This window comes from Lepidochelys kempii, chromosome 7 (genome assembly GCF_965140265.1).
Source record: "Lepidochelys kempii isolate rLepKem1 chromosome 7, rLepKem1.hap2, whole genome shotgun sequence".
Lineage (NCBI taxonomy): Eukaryota > Metazoa > Chordata > Testudines > Cheloniidae > Lepidochelys > Lepidochelys kempii.
The window spans coordinates 58,841,801-58,863,994 of record NC_133262.1 but is presented as its reverse complement, the minus strand read 5'-3'; the positions used below and the strand labels follow the sequence as shown (position 1 = coordinate 58,863,994).

Here is a 22,194-nt window from a genome sequence, read left to right as displayed (position 1 = left end):
TGTGTACCTGAGTGCTGTCCTGGACAAGTTATATTGCCAAGCATCAGGGCTAATAATTAGGCTTAAAAAACTGTCACTGGTGGCTCTGTCTAGCAGTGCTTTTTAAAAATTTGTCCTACTATAGTCTTAAACTAATGAGCTTTCCCGGCACCTGACCAAATCAGGCCCACATGCACACGAAGTTTGAACTTTTACAAGGAGGGCGTTAAGAGTTTATAGAAAAACAAAAACCCAACACATTTCTTTATAAGCACTTTGATTTGATATCACAAAAAGTTGTCAAAAATTATTAAAATAAACTAAACACCACCATTGCTTTTGTTTAGAAAGAACACGAGAAATTTCAGAATAAAGGATATTTTTATTCAGACCCACCCCACAGAACAGGACTTAGCCCTGGTCTACACTAGGACTTTAGGTCGAATTTAGCAGCGTTAAATCGATGTAAACCTGCACCCATCCACACGATGAAGCCCTTTATTTCGACTTAAAGGGCTCTTAAAATCGATTTCCTTACTCCACCCCTGACAAGTGGATTAGCGCTTAAATCGGCCTTACCGGCTCAAATTTGGGGTACTGTGGACACGATTCGACGGTATTGGCCTCCGGGAGCTATCCCAGAGTGCTCCGTTGTGACCGCTCTGGACAGCACTCTCAACTCAGATGCACTGGCCAGGTAGACAGGAAAAGAACCGCGAACTTTTTAATCTCATTTCCTGTTTGGCCAGCGTGGCAAGCTGCAGGTGACCATGCAGAGCTCATCAGCACAGGTGACCATGATAGAGTCCCAGAATCGCAGAAGAGCTCCAGCATGGATCCAACGGGAGGTACGGGATCTGATCGTTGTATGGGGAGAGGAATCCGTGCTATCAGAACTCCGTTCCAGTTTTTGAAATGCCAAAACCTTTGTCAAAATTTCCCAGGGCATGAAGGACAGAGACCATAACAGGGACCCGAAGCAGTGCCGCGTGAAACTGAAGGAGCTGAGGCAAACCTACCAGAAAACCAAAGAGGCGAACAGCCGCTCTGAGTCAGAGCCCCAAACATGCCGCTTCTATGATGAGCTGCATGCCATTTTAGGGGGTTCAGCCACCACTACCCCAGCCGTGTTGTTTGACTCCTTCAATGGAGATGGAGGCAACACGGAAGCAGGTTTTGGGGACGAAGAAGATGATGATGAAGTTGTAGATAGCTCACAGCAAGCAAGCGGAGAAACCGGTTTTCCCGACAGCCAGGAACTGTTTCTCACCCTGGACCTGGAGCCAGTACCCCCCAAACCCACCCAAGGCTGCTTCCTGGAACCGGCAGGCGGAGAAGGGACCTCCGGTGAGTGTACCTTTTAAAATACTATACATGATTTAAAAGCAAGCATGTGAAAGGATTACTTTGCCCTGGCATTCGCGGCTCTCCTGGATGTACTCCCAAAGCCTTTGCAAAAGGTTTCTGGGGAGGGCAGCCTTATTGCGTCTTCCATGGTAGGACACTTTACCACTCCAGGCCAGTAACACGTACTCAGGAATCATTATACAACAAAGCATTGCAGTGTATGTTTGCTGGCGTTCAAACAACATCCGTTCTTTATCTCTCTGTGTTATCCTCAGGAGTCTGAGATATCATTCATGGTCACCTGGTTGAAATAGGGTGCTTTTCTTCAGGGGACACTCAGAGGAGCCCGTTCCTGCTGGGCTGTTTACCTGTGGCTGAACAGAAACGTTCCCCACTGTTAGCCACGGGGAGGGGGGGGTTGAGGGGGTAGCCACCCAGTAGGGGGAGGCAAAATGCGACCTTGTAACGAAAGCACATGTGCTATGTATGTAATGTTAACAGCAAGGTTTACCCTGAAAGAGTGTAGCCACTGTTTTATAAAATGTGTCTTTTTAAATACCGCTGTCCCTTTTTTTTCCTCCACCAGCTGCATGTGTTTCAATGATCACAGGATCTTCTCCTTCCCAGAGGCTAGTGAAGATTAGAAAGAAAAAAAAAAAAAAAACACACTCGTGATGAAATGTTCTCTGAGCTCATGCTGTCCTCCCACACTGACAGAGCACAGACGAATGTGTGGAGGCAAATAATGTCAGAGTGCAGGAAAGCACAAAATGACCGGGAGGAGAGTGGAGGGCTGAAGAGAGTAAGTGGCGGGCTGAAGACAGGGCTGAAGCTCAAATGTGGCAGCAGCGTGATGAGAGGAGGCAGGATTCAATGCTGAGGCTGCTGGAGGACCAAACCAGTATGCTCTAGTGTATGGCTGAGCTGCAGCAAAGGCAGTTGGATCACAGACTGCCACTACAGCCCCTGTATAACCAACCGCCCTCCTCCCCAAGTCCATAGCCTCCACACCCAGACGCCCAAGAAGGCGGTGGGGGGGGGGGCCACCGGCCAACCAGCCACTCCGCCACAGAGGATTGCCCCAAAAAAAGAAGGCTGGCATTCAATAAATTTTAAAGTTGTAACCTTTTAAAGTGCTGTGTGGCATTTTCCTTCCCTCCTCCACCACCCCTCCTGGGCTACCTTGGTAGTCATCCCCCTATTTGTGTGATGAATGAATAAAGAATGCATGAATGTGAAGCAACAATGACTTTATTGCCTCTGCAAGCAATGATTAAAGGGAGGAGTGGAGGGTGGTTAGCTTGCAGGGAAGTAGAGTGAACCAAGAGGCGGGGGGTTTCCATCAAGGAGAAACAAACAGAACTTTCACACCGTAGCCTGGCCAGTCATGAAACTGGTTTTCAAAGCTTCTCTGATGCGTACTGCGCCCTCCTGTGCTCTTCTAACCGCCCTGGTGTCTGGCTGCGCATAACCAGCAGCTAGGCGATTTGCCTCAACCTCCCACCCCGCCATAAACGTCTCCCCCTTACTCTCACAGATATTGTGGAGCACACAGCAAGCAGTAATAACAGTGGGAATATTGGTTTTGCTGAGGCCTAAGCGAGTCAGTAAACTGCACCAGCGCACCTTTAAACGTCCAAATGCACATTCTACCACCATTCTGCACTTGCTCAGCCTGTAGTTGAACAGCTCCTGACTACTGTCCAGGCTGCCTGTGTACGGCTTCATGAGCCATGGCATTAAGGGGTAGGCTGGGTCCCCAAGGATAACTTTAGGCATTTCAACATCCCCAACAGTTATTTTCTGGTCTGGGAATAAAGTCCCTTCATGCAGCTTTTGAAACAGACCAGAGTTCCTGAAGATGCGAGCGTCATGTACCTTTCCCGGCCATCCCACGTGCATGTTGGTGAAACATCCCTTGTGATCCACCAGAGCTTGCAGCACTATTGAAAAGTACCCCTTGCGGTTTATGTACTCGCCTGCTTGGTGCTCCGGTGCCAAGATAGGGATATGGGTTCCATCTATGGCCCCACCACAGTTAGGGAATCCCATTGCAGCAAAGCCATCCACTATGACCTGCACATTTCCCAGGGTCACTACCCTTGATATCAGCAGATCTTTGATTGCATGGGCTACTTGCATCACAGCAGCTCCAACAGTAGATTTGCCCACTCCAAATTGATTTCCAACTGACCAGTAGCTGTCTGGCGTTGCAAGCTTCCACAGGGCTATCGCCACTCGCTTCTCAACTGTGAGGGCTGCTCTCATCTTGGTATTCATGCGCTTCAGGGCAGGGGAAAGCAAGTCACAAAGTTCCATGAAAGTGCCCTTACGCATGCGAAAGTTTCGCAGCCACTGGGAATCGTCCCAGACCTGCAACGCTATGCGGTCCCACCAGTCTGTGCTTGTTTCTCCGAGCCCAGAATCGGCGTTCCACAGCATGAACCTGCCCCATTAGCACCATGATGCATGCATTGGCAGAGCCCATGCTTTCAGAGAAATCTGTGTCCGTGTCCCGATCACTCACGTGACCGCGCTGACGTCGCCTCCTCACCCGGTATCGCTTTGCCAGGTTCTGGTGCTGCATATACTGCTGGATAATGCATGTGGTGTTTAATGTGCTCCTAATTGCCAAAGTGACCTGAGCGGCCTCCATGCTTGCCTTGGTATGGCGTCCGCACAGAAAAAAGGCGCGGAACGATTGTCTGCCGTTGCTCTGACGGAGGGAGGGGCGACTGACGACATGGCTTACAGGGTTGGCTTCAGGGAGCTAAAATCAACAAAGGGGGTGGCTTTACATCAAGGAGTATTTCAGGCAGGACTTCACGGAGGGTTCCAATAAGAAATGGTGCACCTAAGTTATTGTTCTTATTGGAACAAGGAGGTTAGTCTGGCCTCTGATTGATACATGGCTAGATTTACCTTGCTGCACCTTCTCTGTGAGTGACTGCAGTGTGACCTAGAGGAATGAGTCCCCTAGATGGGGGGGAGGGGTGGGGGGGGGGAAGCAAATGAGTACAAAACAATTCTGGTCTATTTCTTGTTTTGATCCACTCCATCTATCTTTTACATCTTTGGCTGGCAGCAGACGGTGCAGAAGGACTGCATACCATCCACATCTCATGGCTGCCTGGCAGAAGATGATGCAATAGGACTGCTAGCAATCCGTATCGCCTGCCTGCTCACCATAAAACGGTTCAATAGGACTGACTGCAGGACTAAAGAGAATGACATGGTCGAGTCACTCCAAATTTAGTCCCTGTGTCCATGTCTGCCCAGGCGCTCCTGGCCGATGTGGCCAGGAGCACCTCGGACATGAAGAGGACGGCTACCAGTCGTACTGTACCGTCTGCTGCCACAAGGCAATGGGTTGCTGCTACTGTGTAGCAATGCAGTACCACGTCTGCCAGCACCCAGGAGACACAGGGTGATGGTTACCTGAGCGGGCTCCATGCTTGCCATGGTATGGCGTTTGCACAGGTAACTCAGGAAAAAAAGGCGCGAAACGATTGTCTGCCCTTGCTTTCACGGAGGGAGGAAGGGAACGGGGGCCTGACGATATGTATCCAGAACCACCCGCGACAATGTTTTAGCCCCATCAGGCACTGGGATCTCAACCCAGAATTCCAATGGGCAGCGGAGACTGCGGGAACTGTGGGATAGCCACCCACAGTGCAACACTCCGGAAGTCGACGCTAGCCTCAGTACTGTGGAAGCTCTCTGCCGAGTTAATGCACTTAGAGCATTTTCTGTGGGGAGACACACATTCGAATATATAAAACCGATTTCTAAAAAACCGACTTCTATAAATTTGACCTGATTTCATAGTGTAGACATACCCTTAGAATGGAAGCACCTCAGCCATCACAACGTTATCCCAATATATATGTTTCCATATACACATTATGGTCTTACTGCTTAAAAGCTAAATCTTGGTCTTATAGAGACATTAGTGACTACTGTACTGTATGCTGTAATGCTTTCTATAGTATGCTTAATTAAATAAAGAGACGTTGCCAGAGGTATGTACACGGCCTTTAAAAAAAAAAAAAACCCACCACACACAAATCCATAATTACAGTGATTAGGCCTTCCAGCTGTGCTGTGGAATTAATGTTTTTCTCCTTGTTCATCTGAAACATGCACACTCAGGAGTTAGTATGTAGTATCACAACCATTAAGTAATTTAAAGTTGCATTTTCTGCTAATATCCATTATGGCATTAGTTTATGGTACCCAAGAGTAGGGGATGAATAAGCATTTAGTGTGGTTGCACATCAAGCTAGTTCTATGCAACTGCAAAAGTACAACAAAATAGGCAACACAAATGTGAGGATTAATCATTATACTGCTAAGTCTATATGCAATGAAGGTTGATTGAAATACAATATGGAACATTAGCAGTATCTTTGTCCAATAACCATTGGGGAAGATAAAAGCTTAGAAACACTATATTCTATTTTAAAATGTTAGAAAGATTAATGTATGTGACATACATAGTTTAGATAAATCAGTTGATCTCATACGCTGATGGAAGAGGTAGGCCGCACTATAACAAAACTTGTACACAGAAATAATAAACATCTTTCCCAAGCTTACAAAAAAGTTAAAAAAGGTAATGGTAACACCTGATAGACATTATTTTGTGATATCTTATACACATCAGCCACAGACCATTGTTAATGCTGAATACATTACATGAGGGTAGAGTAGTGGACTTAAGGTGAAGGATGCCAGTGTTCGGAGAAATTCTGGGTTTCAGTCTCTAGATAGTAAGATATATTATTGTTTGGATATCAGTGAGTTAAGTTTATAGAGCACTTTGGGATGAGTGTTATGTCATTGTAAAAAAAGTGTATAAGAAGAATTTATACAAGTTACATGCAAAAAGGACATACTTACTGTGCAAGAGGGATTTCAAATCAGCACCCCGTCTTTCAGGTTCTGACAACTCTGTCACTCACTTTATAGGTACTTCAGCATTAATCATGGATCTGTTCTATCTCCCAGACTCCATCAGCTCCAAATTCCCTCCTTTTGTAGTGGAGTCCTTCCAAATATGTTCCTCCTTCAGAAGGCTTCTTAAATTCTAGGGCAGCATCTGGGTCCTGCTCTAGGGTAGCCATTTTGGAAATAAATGGTCAACTGGAGTACTGTTCAGCTCCTTCCTTTATGATTCGAGCAATGGTTTCTAACTCCTGCCTGGGGGTTGGTATGCTTTGATATACTCATCCAGTCATCACATCGATTTTGCATCTAGCAGATCTTGTGCTTCAATTTTAAAAAAGCATCTAGCCCATCTGGCTGCAAAAATAACCTTGTTTATATGACCAGACAGTGCTGTTTTGCAGAGTCTGCAGATACTATATGAAGCAACAGCACTGAAAGGTGTAAACTGTCCCATTTTTCTAAGTAAGGTGTTAATTCTGAAGCATAATGATGTTGGTTCAAACGTCAAAGTTAATATTTGCTGATTATTTCTGCAGAAACATCCAGATAATGTTAGCTGTGCAGAGAACATGAGAAATGTCTATTATTTTTGTGAAAATGTTTGACTCAGTTTACTCACTAGCTTTTGTACTGCTAACTACTTGAGAGCAAGGTATTAACTTCTTTCCAGAGACTAGGACATAATCAATGAATTCATTGGATGTGGGTCAGGTAGATATGTTTGGGTTGGGCGAATAGTCGACCAAGAATTGTGAACATGTGAATGCATATACCTTGGAGATACAAGTGCCAGCCAAGGGGATCTGTTGGATGTAGATGGGCAATTATTCATCTGACCACAACCCCTTTCCCTCAGCTGAACCAGAGGGAGGAGCAATATACGTGAAAACAGCATGACTGTGACTTGAGACAAAGGACTAAAAGTCTTAGGAGACAGGGATAAGTAAACTGCTCTCCCAGCAGATGGGGTAATCCAAACCAGGACTGTTAGGTAAGGCTAGGGAGGTTTGCAGCAAGCAAAATGGAGAAGACTGCCTAGGAAGGAGTACTGTGGAAAGGGATCTGGGGGTCACAGTGGATTGATCACAAGCTAAACAACTGTTGCAAAAAAAAAAAAAGCAAACATTCTGGGATGTATTAACAGGAGTATTGTAAGCAAGACATGAGAAGTAATTCTTCCGCTCTACTCCATGCTAATTAGGCCTCAACTGGAGTATTGTGTCTAGTTCTGGGTGCCACATTTCAGGAAAGATGTTGACATATTGGAACAAGTCCAGAGAACAGCAACAAAAATGATTAAAGGTCTAGAAAACATGACCTATGGGGCAAGACTGAAGAAATTGGGTTTGTTCAGTCTGGAGAAGAGAAGACAGAGAGGACATGACAACAGTTTTCAAGTACATAAAAGGCTGTTACAAGGAGGAGGGTGAAAAATTGTTCTCCTTAACCTCTGAAGATAGGACAAGCAGCAATGGGCTTAAATTGTAGCAAAGGCGGTTTAGGTTGGGCATTAGGAAAAACTTCTTAACTGTCAGAGTGGTTAAGCACTGAAATAAATTGCCTAGGGAGGTTGTGGAATCTCCATCATTGGGGATTTTTTAAGAGCAGGTTGGACAAACACCCGTCAGGGATGGTCTAGATAATACTTAGTCCTGCTTTGAGTGCAGGGGACTGGACTAGATGACCTCTTGAGGTGCCTTCCAGTTCTATGATTCTATGCAGTCTGCCTTTCAGGCAAGAGCAAAGAGGGACACACCTAACCAAGCAAGAAGAAGTTGGTGAGTGAGGGGAGAGAGATGCTTTTAGGCTTTGCTTTACTTTTTAATCCAATGTCCCTAAATACTGTATTCCAGCTGTTTTGAGAAGGCTGACCTGCATCACTGAAAACATCTGCTGCTTGCACAGCTCTCAAAGGCAAGTCTCCAACAAGGTCCGTGCTCATCTAGACCTGCTGATGGAGCTATGGTGAAAAATTGGACTGCTGAAGCTAGGGACCCAGTCTCTGAGTAGTGGATTGGCTCCCCACTTCAAGAAAGTAGAGGTCCCCAGGCCTAACCCTATGGGTATGCTCCCAGGAACAGTACATAAAGGTCAGAAGCAAAGCACATCCCATGGATCCGTGACAGGATGCAAGAGAGGTGAGGCACTAAATGCTCCTAAATAGAGTTTTAGAAGCTTAAAATGAAGTAAATAGAAGGGCTCTAACATGCTGTCTTTTCCCTCTAAGGCTGTCAATATTTAGCCCCAGCTTTCAACCAAATTTTCCACTAACTGTCCAGGCAGCAACTAGCCATTCCTAGGCTTCTCTGCCCAGAAGGAAAACAAAGGGCAGAAACATCAGTGGTCTAAAGATCACCCTCCATCATTTTTTCTACTGTGAGCTGCTGAATGCAAGTTAACTTTATCAAAACCTTGATCCTGCAAAGGAATCTATGTAGACAGACCCCTATGCCCAAGCAGATGGAGGTCAATGCTGCTGTCACACCACACAAGTGTAAGGCCCTCCCGCTCTGTCATGGAACCCTCTGGAGTATAGAGGCTTAAAACATTAATTTCTTCAGAGCCATATTCTACCCGCAATCTTTGATTGCAGAATCTTATTGGTAGCAATGAGAGGTCTGCTACAGATGGTGGAGGGTGGAATCCTGCTGCCCCAGCCCAGGGGTCTTAAGTGTTCATTTGGTTTTCTCCACAGCATGACACCTCCGGCTAAGTCTGTACTTTCTCTTTTCCAGGTTGCTTGAAGCCTATACTTTTTAGGGTACCTTTTAAACTTATCCTATCTGGATTTAGGGATTGTGCCTTTTTGTTTGTCTTTTTATGATGTATACAGGCATTCTGAAAGTTTTCAATGTGTTCTTTTTCCTGCTTTTATTATTATTTAACTTCAGAAATATTAGCAATGTTAACTCTGGTTTTACTGGAGAACTTCGTGGATGTCTCAAGGATGTCTATACTGCCGTGTGAAGCATGACTGCAGCTCGAGCAGACGCATACGCAATAGCAGGGTTAAAATAGCCATGCAAATGTGGCAGCACAGGCTTTCAGCCTGGGCTGTACGTGCATGCTGGGGACCCTGGACATCTACTTTGTCTGAAGCCTGTGCTCTCACATCTACATGGCTATTTTTAACGGTGCTAGTGTGTGTATGTCTACCTGAGCTGCAATCACACCTCACACTGCACTACAGACATCCCTCAGAGCATTGTGTGCTCTCACATCTTAACATTTCCTTTCTACTCAATGTTAATTGCTAAAGTTAAACAAGTTTTAACAGAAAAATAATTGAAACAAACCCAAAAGGCAAAGTTTAGCAGTCTAAAAATTCTGTTCTCAACTACTCAACCTTCACTCTCTTGCGATCTCATAGTTGAACTAATTCTCAAGTCATCATAGCATCTTCAAGGATAAATGAGACCTGAATTTCCAATAAAGAGTAGATATAAACAAAAAAAAAACCAACCCAGGTAGTTTTTAGTGAACAAACCCTCAAGGCCCCCCCTTTTTTTTTTTTATAAATAGATCATATGGAACATAATTTCAATTGTTTTTCCTTTGAAGGTGACCTTCCTGCTACCTTTTTACCAGTCTCAAACAAGGTGATATACAATCTTTGGGTTTTCTATAGTACCCAAGTCAAATATCAGGAGCTCTAAGAGCCATGCAGTGCCCAATTGTATAATGGCACTATACATCTGAAAACTGGCTAGCCAGCAACAGCTCTCACCCACATTCAACTTAAAGTAGATAGAAGGAGGGGAAAAACAACAAGCAGCTCTCAATACATTTGCATTTTACACAGATGGGAAGTTCTCACAGGAACATGCAAAGTCAAAGAAACACCTCAGTTTTTAAGAGAGATAATAAAGACTGAGCATACAAACAGCACATTGGGCATACCCTACAGTTTCATGTTATAGTTCCCTTTAATTAAAAGGCATATCATCATCCAGAGCTGCAGTCATCAATATCTACCTCCAATAAATTGTAAGAACTGAACACTTCAAACCACCTTATTGTCAACATGCCCCCTTGAACCACAGATTCAGATTCCAGTTGATAAACTCAGTCCCATATTTCATGCAAGGGGTGGGGCAAAGAGAGAGAGAGAAAGGTGGTGTCTCTAAAGTTATCTACTATGCATAGATATTAGAGGAAGAGATTAAATAAAGATGACTTGCCACTGGAATTCCAGTGGAAATCTTTCCCTGGAGAGAGGCCTTAACTATCAGTTTCTAAATATTATAAGATACCATTAAAATAAGCTATTTTTAAACCACTGGCTGCGGTTCCCGGCCAACGGGAGCTGTGGAGCCTGCGCTCGGGGCGGGAGCAGCGCATGGAGCCCCTGTGGCCGTTCCACTGCCTAAGAGAAGAAGGGACGTGTCGCAGCTTCCGGGGAGCCACGTGGAGCCAGGTAGGAAGCCTGCCAGCCCCGCGCCAACCAGACTTTTAATGGCAACCCTATTGAAGATTTGTATTGGGAGATATCAGAAATGCCAAATTCTAGAGCTTTCCAGTTGGTAAACTGCCAGATAACACAGCTTTTACTGTATAATGATTAAATTTGTTAAAATAAGATACTTGACCTTATAAGCAAGTCCACCTACTGGATTTACTAAATAAACTGTACCTGCATTTCTAAAAAACTTCAAAAGCACTGCTCCCTAAAATTAGCAAGTTTGACAAACCATACTTTTTCCTAGAAAATCCTTTTGTGACTTTTTTAAGACTCATTTTCCTACTCTGGAAAGTGAATCTAAAAAATGGCATTGTGAAGTTTAACATTTGGTCTCTCTCATCAACTCCAGTTCAAATTTGGTCAGTATACAAAAACAGATTTCTCCCCCCCAAACTGCCAACTCTGAAAACTGATCTGGAATCTGAAAGCCAAGCTGGGTTCCTTCTGGCTCCTGAATCATCAGCAATGAGGATTCTACAATCAGAAATCTGGTTAGCAATTCTGTCAGTGATGATGCACAAACCAGAAGTGAATCCTGTTCATCCTACCACTGCTGAATTGGCTCTCCAGGGCCAACAGGAGTAAAATCTTATTAGCAGCAAAAAGCAAGACTATATGGTTTTGAGTATGCACAGGATGCAGATTTACCACATAAGATGCTGCCCTTTTTGCCCTATAGTCCTTCTTAAAAGACTATAATCTCATTCTGAAAAACGACTTGTGCATTTCCAAAATTTTAGATCTCCATTGTCCATTCTTCCACCCCACTCTCCACACTTCAGGGTAAACTGATATTTATTCCAAACATTTCGAAGTTAAACAACTCTGTCAGAACTTAGAGACAATCATGCTATGGTACCTGCTAACAAAGACAGAAACAAACTCTCACTCCAATACATTCAGTGAGAGAAACAGGACACTCAAAAGATGTGTTTGGATGAAATGGAATCAGTTATTAAGTTTTTGTGTACGTGAGTTTGTATCAAATACAATCTACATCCTTCAGACCTCATGCTTTTTCAGGAAAAAGTCATTTCTCTGAAATATCTCAGAGTCCGTCCCCAGAAGCCAAACTCCATGCCCGGACATTTCATCCATCATCACAAACAGGTTCCCTAATCACCCTCTCCCTACATGTGTAAATCGCACTGCTTAACATATGAGAAACTAGACTGGACACCAAACTAGTAAGTGTACAATAAAAATCCTGCACTAAATTCACCACTCTGCCAGTACAGGGCCTCAGAGCATTGTGAAGAAAACAAACAGTTTAAAATACATATACATACGAAGAAAAATGCATTGCTCTACGCATTAGAACTTACTTGATAGAAACACTGAAGAGCGCCACTAGATTCAGATGTGAGAAAAATAATTTAAGATGGCTGCCTCCATTGACTGAGATCAAAACAGAGGCATAGGCATATTTGAATTTCATCAGCTGTGTCTTTGTTATTATATATTCTTCTTCATGGAACGTACAATTTGAGGGGTCTAAAAAGTCATTGAACTCACTTTTTGTTAGTACCCTTAGCTAGGAATTTGACCCAATATTCCTTCAGGCTACAATCTGAATTAATTCTAAATAAATTCAATACTTGAGTGTGCACCAGTTTATGTAAACAAAATAAATCATGCTACAGAACTGTTTTAAACACCCGATTCATCCAAAGAGGAGGCATTTGCCTGCAACTCTGAAAATTAAACTAGTTTTTCAATGAATTAATCGCAGACTGTTACCAAAAGTAATCTCCAAACCTGTAAACAAAACCAAGCTGTAATACAAGCTTGAAAAACTCTGCTCCCACACTTGCCCTAGAGCAATTAATTTCTTTAGATGGGTGAGTAAAACATCATTTGTGTTTACATAATTATGGTCAGGCTAGGTAAAGCAGATATTCTGCCTGGGCTGAAAAAATATTCATAATAATTTTGCAAGGCCCCTCTATAAAACACTGAAATTCAGCAAGACTGTATAAACCCAACTATGCCACCATAATTGGGAAGAAACAAGGCTTGTGGGATTCACATTTGCAGCTTATTAACAGACACCAGTTAACAGACTCTTACACTTTGTATTGATGGAACCACTGCACAGAGAAATCTGAAGAAATGAGAAGCTTTCACGAAAGCTTATGCTCAGATAAATTGGTTAGTCTCTAAGGTGCCACAAGTACTCCTTTTCTTTTTGCGAATACAGACTAACAGGGCTGTTACTCTGAATTCTGACACTAGGAGAGATAGAGAGAAGCTAGAGGAGGGCAACAGAAAAGCTGCAAACAAACACTTCACTCACTTTTGACAAAAAGTATCAGGATTAAAATGCAGAAGAGACAAAAAATATTGCCAAACTCCCTAAGCAGCTGTCTTTGGAGGTCAAATATCCCAGAGGAACAAAAAGGCATTTTTTCAAAAGCAGTGATTTGGAATGTTGTTACAGATCTCATTCACTTCAAACTGCTGCACTCTTCAGCAACTCAAGCCTCTTTCCCCAAAAAAGCTTACAATAAAATATGAGTAGGTTTGGATAAAAAATAATTATCTGTACTGTAGATGTTGATAAATGCTGATTTTACTGTAGACAAAGAAACCAAAGATACCTCCAAAATTTACAGATATGCCAAGTAAGAAAAATGCTGCTTGAGAACTTCTTAGAGTTTGACTTAAGAATGTTTACTTTGTAGATTCTGGTGTGATGTTGACAGTTTGCGTTTTAATGGCTATAATACTGTAACTTTTTTAATCTAAATGTCTACAGTTATTAAATTATTGTCTGACCAGCCTCCACCATTTCCCACAACTGCAAACATTTAAATCGACCAAAACAAATACTTTAAAATAAAATTTATATTATTTGTCAAAATTATTTAAAAAATTAAAATTAAATTCTGCCAAGCCTACATTTCAGACAGGTATGTAAGATGAGAGAAGATCCTTCCACAGCTTGAGCTTGGGTTACCTTGTTCCCAAGGAAAAAAGTCCCTCTGTTGTGCATTGTGCCTAATGCTTGTACTGCCAAACCAACAAAGAGATATTCCTCCTCTCTCTCCCCCCTGCAAACATATCCCCATGTTTTGTATAGCTCTCCTGATCCCCAGTATGTCACCCAGCCCCTGTGCAACAATAACCCAGAACAGCTGTGGAGAGCCATCCCCCTGCTACTGATTAATGTATAAAATTCAAGAGGGGTGTAAGGTGCTGAACAGATGATGAAGGTCCCTGAATCAAAGGCTGACAACAAGAACCCCATGTGTACAGACCCCGGCCTCTGGTACCCCTTCTTCCCACCACTGTCCTCTATATCTCCTCTTTCACCCCACTGTGATCACTTCTCTCTCCAGCTGCCCCCACTATTGTTACTGCAGCCCCATAAGAACCAAACATTATTGCACCCCTCGCATGCACCCCACTAGCTGCCCCGCCCCAAAAAACCATTGGACCTATCCCTTTCCAGCCGCCCCTCCCCCCAACAACAACCAAATATTATTCCACCCCCTTGCAACGTACCCCCACTAACTGCCCCTGCCCCAAGGCCCATAACACCTATCCCCTTCCAGTTGCCTCCTCCCTCGTAAGCCAAATATAATTGCATTCCTCCCCATTACATGCATCTCCACTAGCTGCCCCTCCCCCACGGAGCCCCCCCAGCTGCCCCCACCAGAACATTATTGCACCCCGTCCCGCTGCCCCTCCCCCAAAGACCCACATACTGTCCCCATACCCCCGCCCCCACAGAGCCCTGTGCTGGCGCCGCACCCCTCCCCCAGCCCGGAATCGCGGCCCCGCCTCCCCTTCTCCAACCCCAGATCAACAAAAACATCCACAGAGCGGCCGGGTCAGGCCCACCCCCCGCGCCGAGCCGGGCCGGGCCGGGCCGGGCTTCCCCGCGGCCCCAGCCCCGGGACAGGCCGCGGCCCCGCACTCACCGCTCCGCCGCCTCCTGTCTCAGCTGCGGCCGCTGAGTAACAAGCCGGGGCCGGGCCGCGCGCAGAGACGCAGCGCCCCGCCCCCTGCGCCGCCGGCCCGCGGGGGAGGAGGGAGCGGGAGCTTCTCCTCCCCCGGCCCTGAGGCAGTCTAGCCCACAGGCTCCGTGTGCTGCCCCCCGGGACAGCCCCCCAGCTCCGCGTGCCCCCCCCCGGGACAGCTTCCCCGCTCTGTCTGCCCCTTGCACCCCCCCGCTCCGTGTGCCTCCCCACATGCTTCCCCGGACAGCCCCCCCGCCCCGTGTGCCCCCCACATGCCACCCCAGGACAGCCCCTCCACCCCGTGTGCCCCCTGCATGCCCCCCGGGACAGCTTCCCTGCTCTGTCTGCCTCCCGCACCCCTCACTCTGTGTCCCCCCAGGACAACCCCCTCCTGCTCTGTGTGTCTCCCACATGCCCTCCAGGGACAGCCCGCCAGTCTGTGTGCCCCTCGCATGCCCCCCGGAACAGCCTCCCCACTCCGTGTGCCCCCCCAGGACAGACCCCCCTCAGCTCCGTGTGTCCCCGACAGATTCCCCTGCTTCGTGTGCCCCCCGCACAGCCTTCCCACTCTGTGTGCCCCCGCATGCCCCCCCAGGACAGCCCTCCCCATACCACATGGCCCCCAGAGACAGACACTCCCCCCAGCTCTGTGTGTCCCCCCTGCATGGGACAGATGCACCTGCTCCATGTGCCCCCCCCCATGCTCCCCAGGATAGCCCCCACTCCATGTGCCCTTTTACATGGCCCCCCCCAGAGAGATCCCCCCACTCCATGTGCCCCCTGTAGGCCCCTCAGGACAGCTCCCCTGCTCCATGTGCCCCCTGCATGGCCCCCTGAGACTCCATGTGTCCCCCCTACCCGGGATAGCCCCCCCACTCCATGTGCCCCCCAGACAGATCCCCCCACTCCGTGTGCCTCCCCCTGCATTCCCCCTGGCCCAGGACAGCCTTCCCGCTCTGCGTGCCCCTCCACACACACCCCAGGATAGCCCCCCCCACTCTGTGTGCCCCCTTTCATAGACCCCCAGGACATCCCTCCTGCCTCCGTGTGCCCTCCCGCACAGGCCCCCAGAACAGCCTCCCCCACCCCCAGCTCCAGGTGCTCAACCGCACACAGCCCCCCCGGCTCTGTATGCCCCCCATGCCTGGGACAGATCCCATCGGCTGCTCCTCCCCGCCCTGGCAGGCCCCCCAAGACATACCCCTTCGACTTCATGTGCCCCCCCCGGGACAGACCCTTGCTCTGTGTGCTCCCGCAGCCCTGCCCCACCAGGTTAGTTCCCCTGTGCTCCATGTGCCCCTCCCACTGGACAGCCACGGCACCAGAGCCCCACTCCATGCCCCCTGGACCAGACCCCCTAGTTCCATATGCCCCAAACAGCAATCAGCCCCCCCCCACCAGCTCCGTGCGCCTCTCAACACGGATCAGTCCCCCATGCTAAGTGTTCCTCCCCCAACAGGGACCAGCTCCAAGGGTGACCACCTTTGTTGGATGGAAATAAGGGAAAACCACATCAAAGGTAAGGGACAAAGCTTTGTTTTAAGGGATGTTTTAGGGAAATACCATTTCCCGTAGCACAGCAGGTATTTTTCGGGCATGTGTACATTTCCTCTGCCCTCAAACATACAGTGCAGTCATCATAAGCTTATTTAAAATGGTACTTACCTGTTTTAAAACATTTCAGCACATCTTTGTGGGTTTTTTTATGTCAATTCATAAAACTCTTTACGTGTCCAATCAAAATTAACGTTAACTTGAAGTTCAGCTTTAACAGCTTCAATATTTAGCAAGTTTCTGCAGTCTCTCCATATCTGTGTATCAAGGAAAATATTCTTTCCACTGCTGCATTTGAGGTTGGAATGAACATAATAAATTCCACAAATTTTAAGAATTTGGGAGAAGAATAAGCAGGCTACCATAGTTCAAAGTCCTGTCCTTTCCCCTGCATACGGTACTCACTGAATCTTTTTTGCAATAAAACATAGCAGTGCTGCCCGTGGTTAGTATTTGCTGTTTACTTAGCCATTCATGAACCTTTCCCTTTCCAGAAGTTTTCTAAATCAGTCCTAGCATTTCCTGACCTGTGTTACAAGTGCAAAACCAAAGGGCCAGGGTGGAAAAACTTCTGAATATTTAATGTTTTAACAGCCAAAGTGTCAAATGTGAAGCAACATCCATGATCTTTATTTTAGGTGTACAATTCAGCATAGTCTTAGGTGAAGCTTTTTTTATTTTTATTTTTTAGCTTTGTGGTTAGTTTTTATTAAAAGACCATGTTTCTTCAGGCTGAATTCTATGCTGAAAACAAGCTTCGATCAACATTTATGTGGCTTAGTGCTCATCTGCACAGATCAGATTCGGCCTTCCCTTGTGACAAATCAATGAAATAAGGGAGTCAAGGAATGTCCCTTAAGGTAAAGGACAGGTGATCATAAGAACGGCCATACTGGGTCAGACCACAGGTCCATCTAGCCGAGTATCCTGTCTTCTGGCAGCGGCCAATTCCAGGTGCCCCAGAGGGAAAGAACAGAACAGGTAGTCCTACCAGACCCCCCCAACCTCAGTGTGTTGATTGGTTAGTAAGACTGACAGAGAACCAATTTAAAGGAATGTCCCCCTACCTGCATCTATCATCGGGGTTTGTTGTCAGACACTTAAAAAAAATAAACCAACTAGGATGTGTGGGTGTAAACAACCAAGGTATTTATTAAACCATCAACAGTTCTAAACAAGGTAAACCAGAGGTGAACCAAATTAATAGGAACACAGGTAAAGCAAGGACCCTCACAACAGGTGATATAAAGGTAAGTACAGGACCAGTAGTATGTTGACTGTGACTGGGGGTAAGTTCCCTCCCCTAGGACGGGACCCAGGTAAGAGGACTCTCGAGACGACAGGACAGCTCCGGACTCCATTCAGGTAGGTGGTTTCCTGCCTTTCAGTAAAAAGGGCAGGAAACTATACCTCAGGAGGGCGAAGAAGGGCAGCCAAGCTGGATTCCTAGTTATTGTTTGGGCATTTCAGGATGGTGCACCAATGATGTTAAGCACCGAAGTTTTCCCCCTACATTCCCCTCCTTGCCAGTGAGGGACCCTATATTGGGAGTTCCAATGCCGGCACACAATTACATGGGGGCACATTTGGCACACCTTGACTTGTGCCTCAATTTACCAAACTTATGTTGCGACCACCTGCATTGCGCTAGATACGGTACAAACATTACAAATTGTAACACAAACAAAACAAACAATGCATGTGCAAGCAAATGCCAGGCATCCACCACTTTGGTGGGGTCGGAGAACAAAGATCTCCACCATCTGCTGGTTGAGGCTGATTTTTTAACCCTTTTTAGGACTGCTTCAATTTGATTGGACGAGTGGTGGACAGTGATTAAGGTAGAGCTACCCCGTTCCATCACTTCAAATGCCTAGTCAGCTCAGGATGCTCCATTAGTTGACTAATGAGTGAAGTATTAAGGCCCAAACTGAAAGGTTCAACATGGTCATACTTGTAAAATGAAGTCTTGATGTTTCTGTATGTCATTTGCTCTGACTGAAAATCAATATCACATCCCTTAATCATCAACACAAAGCATAAGCACAAATTTGAATACACATTATTGTTGATGGCATTAAATGTGTTTACCACCAGAGACTTACAGGTACTGTGGAGACATACACAGTTGTCATTGATCACCACCACCTGAGAATGTTCTGGTGTCTTGGGCTGTAGCTCGTAATGACACCTGCCTTCATCTGTGCTTAGACAAGTGTGCTTCCCTAGGAATACCTCTGATGGACATAGGTACCCCTGATTATCTTCCCATAAGCACAAGCTGACATCTACCACATAATAGTCTGTCCATTCTCGGATTACCCAGTGGGGGAGAGCGGTAGGCATCATAATGATGCCATTTGCTATGATACCAAGAGGGAGCAGCGAATGTGCCCATTGGACAGTGCTGCTCATAATTGTTAAGACTCGAGCTGTGACCACCTTTGTGTCCAGGTTGTACGCAAAGTCAAGGAGCTTCCACCAGGCATGATGTTCAGCCTCAAATGGAGAGACATTCTTATGCATGATGTTCCTCAGTTCTATAGATAGGGTTCCTTGAAAGCCTGCCCTAAGGATACCGCTGGACACAGTTTGTATCCATCCTTTTACCTTGGTATAAGCAAGGGCCCAAGACAGGTTACCTTGTAGACCTTCGACACCCTGCAGGATCCTGGTGGTATCCTGCTTTTGGGCATGGTACCAGTCCTTGATGACAGTGGACAAGTCATATCCAAGGTCACCAATCTTATTAAGGGCCTCAGAAAGGGTCTGGTTTAATGCGGCCACTTTCCGACCTAAATTGCTAACTCTACGGCTAGGGACCCAGTTTCTATGGAGCTTACAAGCCCAAGTCCAGCTCCAACTCCTCCCATGATCTTAGCGGCAAGGTCTCGTCTCCCACAATCTCGGTACCTGGGCTCCGCACCTCGAACCCATGCTTCCCAACCTAGCACTGCAGATCTTACAGAAGGCAAGCATTTAAGTTCCATGCTGCTGACTAAAACCTGCAGACTGACGCTGACTCTCTTGACGGAATACCGAGGGTCTGAGATGACGAGACATCTAAGTTCTCATTTACCACTATGGTCTGATGTGACTGATCTGTGGGCAGGGGTGGCAGGTTTGTAGAAATTTTGGTGGTGCCCAGAACCCACCCCCAAACTCTATCCCCCACTTGCCCCAAATTCCACCCCCCACCTGCTTAATGCTCTGGGAGGGAGTTTGGGTGCAGGGAGGAGGTCTGGGGTTCAGGCCCTGGGCTGGGGCAGGGGATTGGGGTGCAGGACAGGTGAGAGGTTGGGCTCTGGAAGGGAGTTTGGGGGGGGAGGAAGTCTGGGGTGCAGGCTCTGCGATGGAATTTGGGTGCTGGTTGCAGGCTCTGGGGGTGGAGGAGGGGGTGAAGGGTGCAGGCTCTGGGATGGAGTTTGGGTGTAGGCTCTGGGCTTGGGCAAGGGGTGCGGGTACAGGTTCAGGAGGGGGTGAGGGGTGCAGGGGGTTCAGGAGCGGGTGAGGGGTGCAGGCTTTGGGAGGGAGTGCGGAGGGCTGGGGTGCAGGCTCTGGGCGGGATTTGGGGGACAGGAGAGGGTGTGTGGGAAGGGGGTGGGGGTGCAGGCTCTGGGACGGAGTTTGGGTGCTGGGTGCAGGCTCCAGGCTAGGCCACGGGGTGGGGGTGCAGGATAGGGTGAGGGGTGCAGGCTCCTGGACAGAGTTTGGGTGCTGGCTCTGGGCTGGGAGTGGGGGTGCAGGCTCTGGAATGGAGTTTGGGTGTAGGCTCTGGGCTTATGCAAGGGGTGGGGGTACAGGTGGGGGTGAACAGTGCAGGCTCTTGGAAGGAGTGCGGAGGGTTGGGGTGCAGGCTCTGGGAGGGAGTTTGGGGGCAGGAGAGGGTGTGTGGGAAGGGGGTTGGGGTGCAGGCTCTGGGATGGAGTTTGGATGCTGAGTGTAGGCTCTGGGCTTGGGCAAGCAGTGGGGGTGGGGGTGAGGAGGGGGTGAGGGGTGCAGGCTCTGGGACAGAGTTTGGGTGCTGGCTCTGGGCTGGCGATGGGGGTGCAGGCTCTGGGAGGGAGCTTGAGGATAGAAGGGGGTGCAGGCTCTGAGAGGGAGTTTGGAGATGGGAGAGGGGGAAATTCACCTTTCTCTGGCCACCGCAGTCCTGCACGTCCCAAATTCCCCCCACCTCCTCTTCTCACCCCACTGCCCCCTCCCACCTGTCTCCTATTCCCCCCAAGGCCACCACCTCACCTTACATGTGCGTCTTCTACAGGGTCCAGGAACCACATGAGTGCCACGCCTGCGTGGCTCCACTAATTAGATGGGTGGCCCTTCATTGTGTTATGTGCAGCCGCGCACCTTAGAGGGAACTATCCATTGACCACCTGAATGGAGCAATGGTCTGCGGACCACAGTTTGAGAACCTCTGATCTAGAGGCTTTGGCAGAGTCCTTCCAGTGAGCCTTTACTTTACACAGGTCTGTGTTTCCCTTGCGGTTGGAAGCCAGCTCCCATGCACGTCTCAAGTACGCTGTGTACTTGATTGGCTTTCCATTGGCAGATCTCATGCTCCACTGCATCCAGATGGGCATCCACGATGTAAGTGCTGCTCACACCACCCATTCTGAGTCGGAACAGATGCACAGGTGCTTGCTCCTGTCCCCCTCATACAGTATTGTTACTATGGCCACCACTTCCTCAGCTTGTGCTGAATGGGGCTTGACAGTTCCTTGCAGCACTCGCTGGGAAGAGGGCTGAAAAGCAGCATACCCACTTCTTGGGTGGCCATCCTGGTAATAGTAACTTCCATCCACAGCCCAGATGGTTAAACCCTGCTTCTTTTGCTTCTTTGCCTTACTGTAGCTGGGTTTGATACGGAAAGGTGACACGATGACTGGGTCCAGCGCTGGAAGTGGGCACTCATGTTCCTGGCCTTCGGTCTGTAGTGCATACAGTAGTATGCTCAATTGGGGTGATCTCTGCACTGTGATGTCTTTATTCAGGAGGTTGAGGGTCCAGTTGGCCAAACGAAGGGATGACACCCTTCCCTCGTTCACCTGACCAGAGAGGACGTACCTTACTGGGCTGTAGGAAGTCCTGAGGATGATGGGGGACATTCCCACCAGGTACTCCCAGTGGCTGAGTGCCCAAACTAAGGTGAGTACCTCCCGCTGGCAGGCACTGAACTGCCTCTCGACTTCACTCATGACTCTGGAGCCATAAGCCACCGGCTGCAGCCTAGTCCCCTGATTCTGCAAGAGGACTGCGCTGATGCCACTATCAGATGTTCCCAGTTGCAAATAGTAGGGACAATCGGTTTAGGGTAGGCTAAGGCCGGTGCTTTGGCCAGAGCCTGCTTCAGCATGGTGAAAGCCTGCTGATGGCTTTCCTCCCATTGACACTCCTGCTCCTTCCAAAGTAACTGGTATAGTGGCTTAGCTGACTCTGCATACTTGTCAACAAACTCCTTTGAGCAACCAGTGAGCCCTAGGAAGGACTGGAGGGCTGATACATCATGTGGGACTGGGAGCTTGCAGATCAGCTCCACGCACTGCTGATCCAGCCTCTGTCCCTCCGGACGCAGATGGATTCCCAGTAAGTTACAGTGTCCAGAGCCATCTGGGCTTTTGCCCGGTTTACAATAAGGCCCGTCTCTTCTCCTGGATCTTCCCCAGGGCCTCTTCCAGTATATCCAGGTTCTCTTCCCTGGTTGGGGTGGCGATCAGTATGCTGTCCACATAGCTCAGAGTACTACACCAATTCGTCAGGGACTTCCACACAGTGGAACACAGGGCCAACACAAAATGATGGCAGATGGAAGGAGCGTTGTGTAGCCCCTGTAGAACCCTGGTAAAAGTTAGTTGTCTGCCTTCATATGTGACGGCAAACTTGTGCATTGATGACTGGTGTAGAGGGATGCTAAAGAAGGCGTTGGATAAGTCCAGG

The 22,194-nt window shown here is 47.6% G+C and overlaps 1 protein-coding gene across 13 annotated transcripts in view; it reads right to left on the bottom strand.

Moving 5' to 3' along the window:
• The window catches only part of MAPK8 (mitogen-activated protein kinase 8), a 125,209-nt gene extending 110,452 nt beyond the window's left edge, over positions 1-14,757 (bottom strand). For 12 of the 13 annotated variants that reach the window (XM_073353041.1, XM_073353043.1, XM_073353038.1 and 9 more), the window contains exon 1: positions 14,665-14,757. The gene's annotated coding sequence lies outside the window, so the exon portion shown is untranslated. The remainder of the gene's footprint in view (positions 1-14,664) is intronic. The other variant, XM_073353040.1, reaches the window with a different exon arrangement.
• Between the last annotated feature and the right edge of the window lie 7,437 nt (positions 14,758-22,194).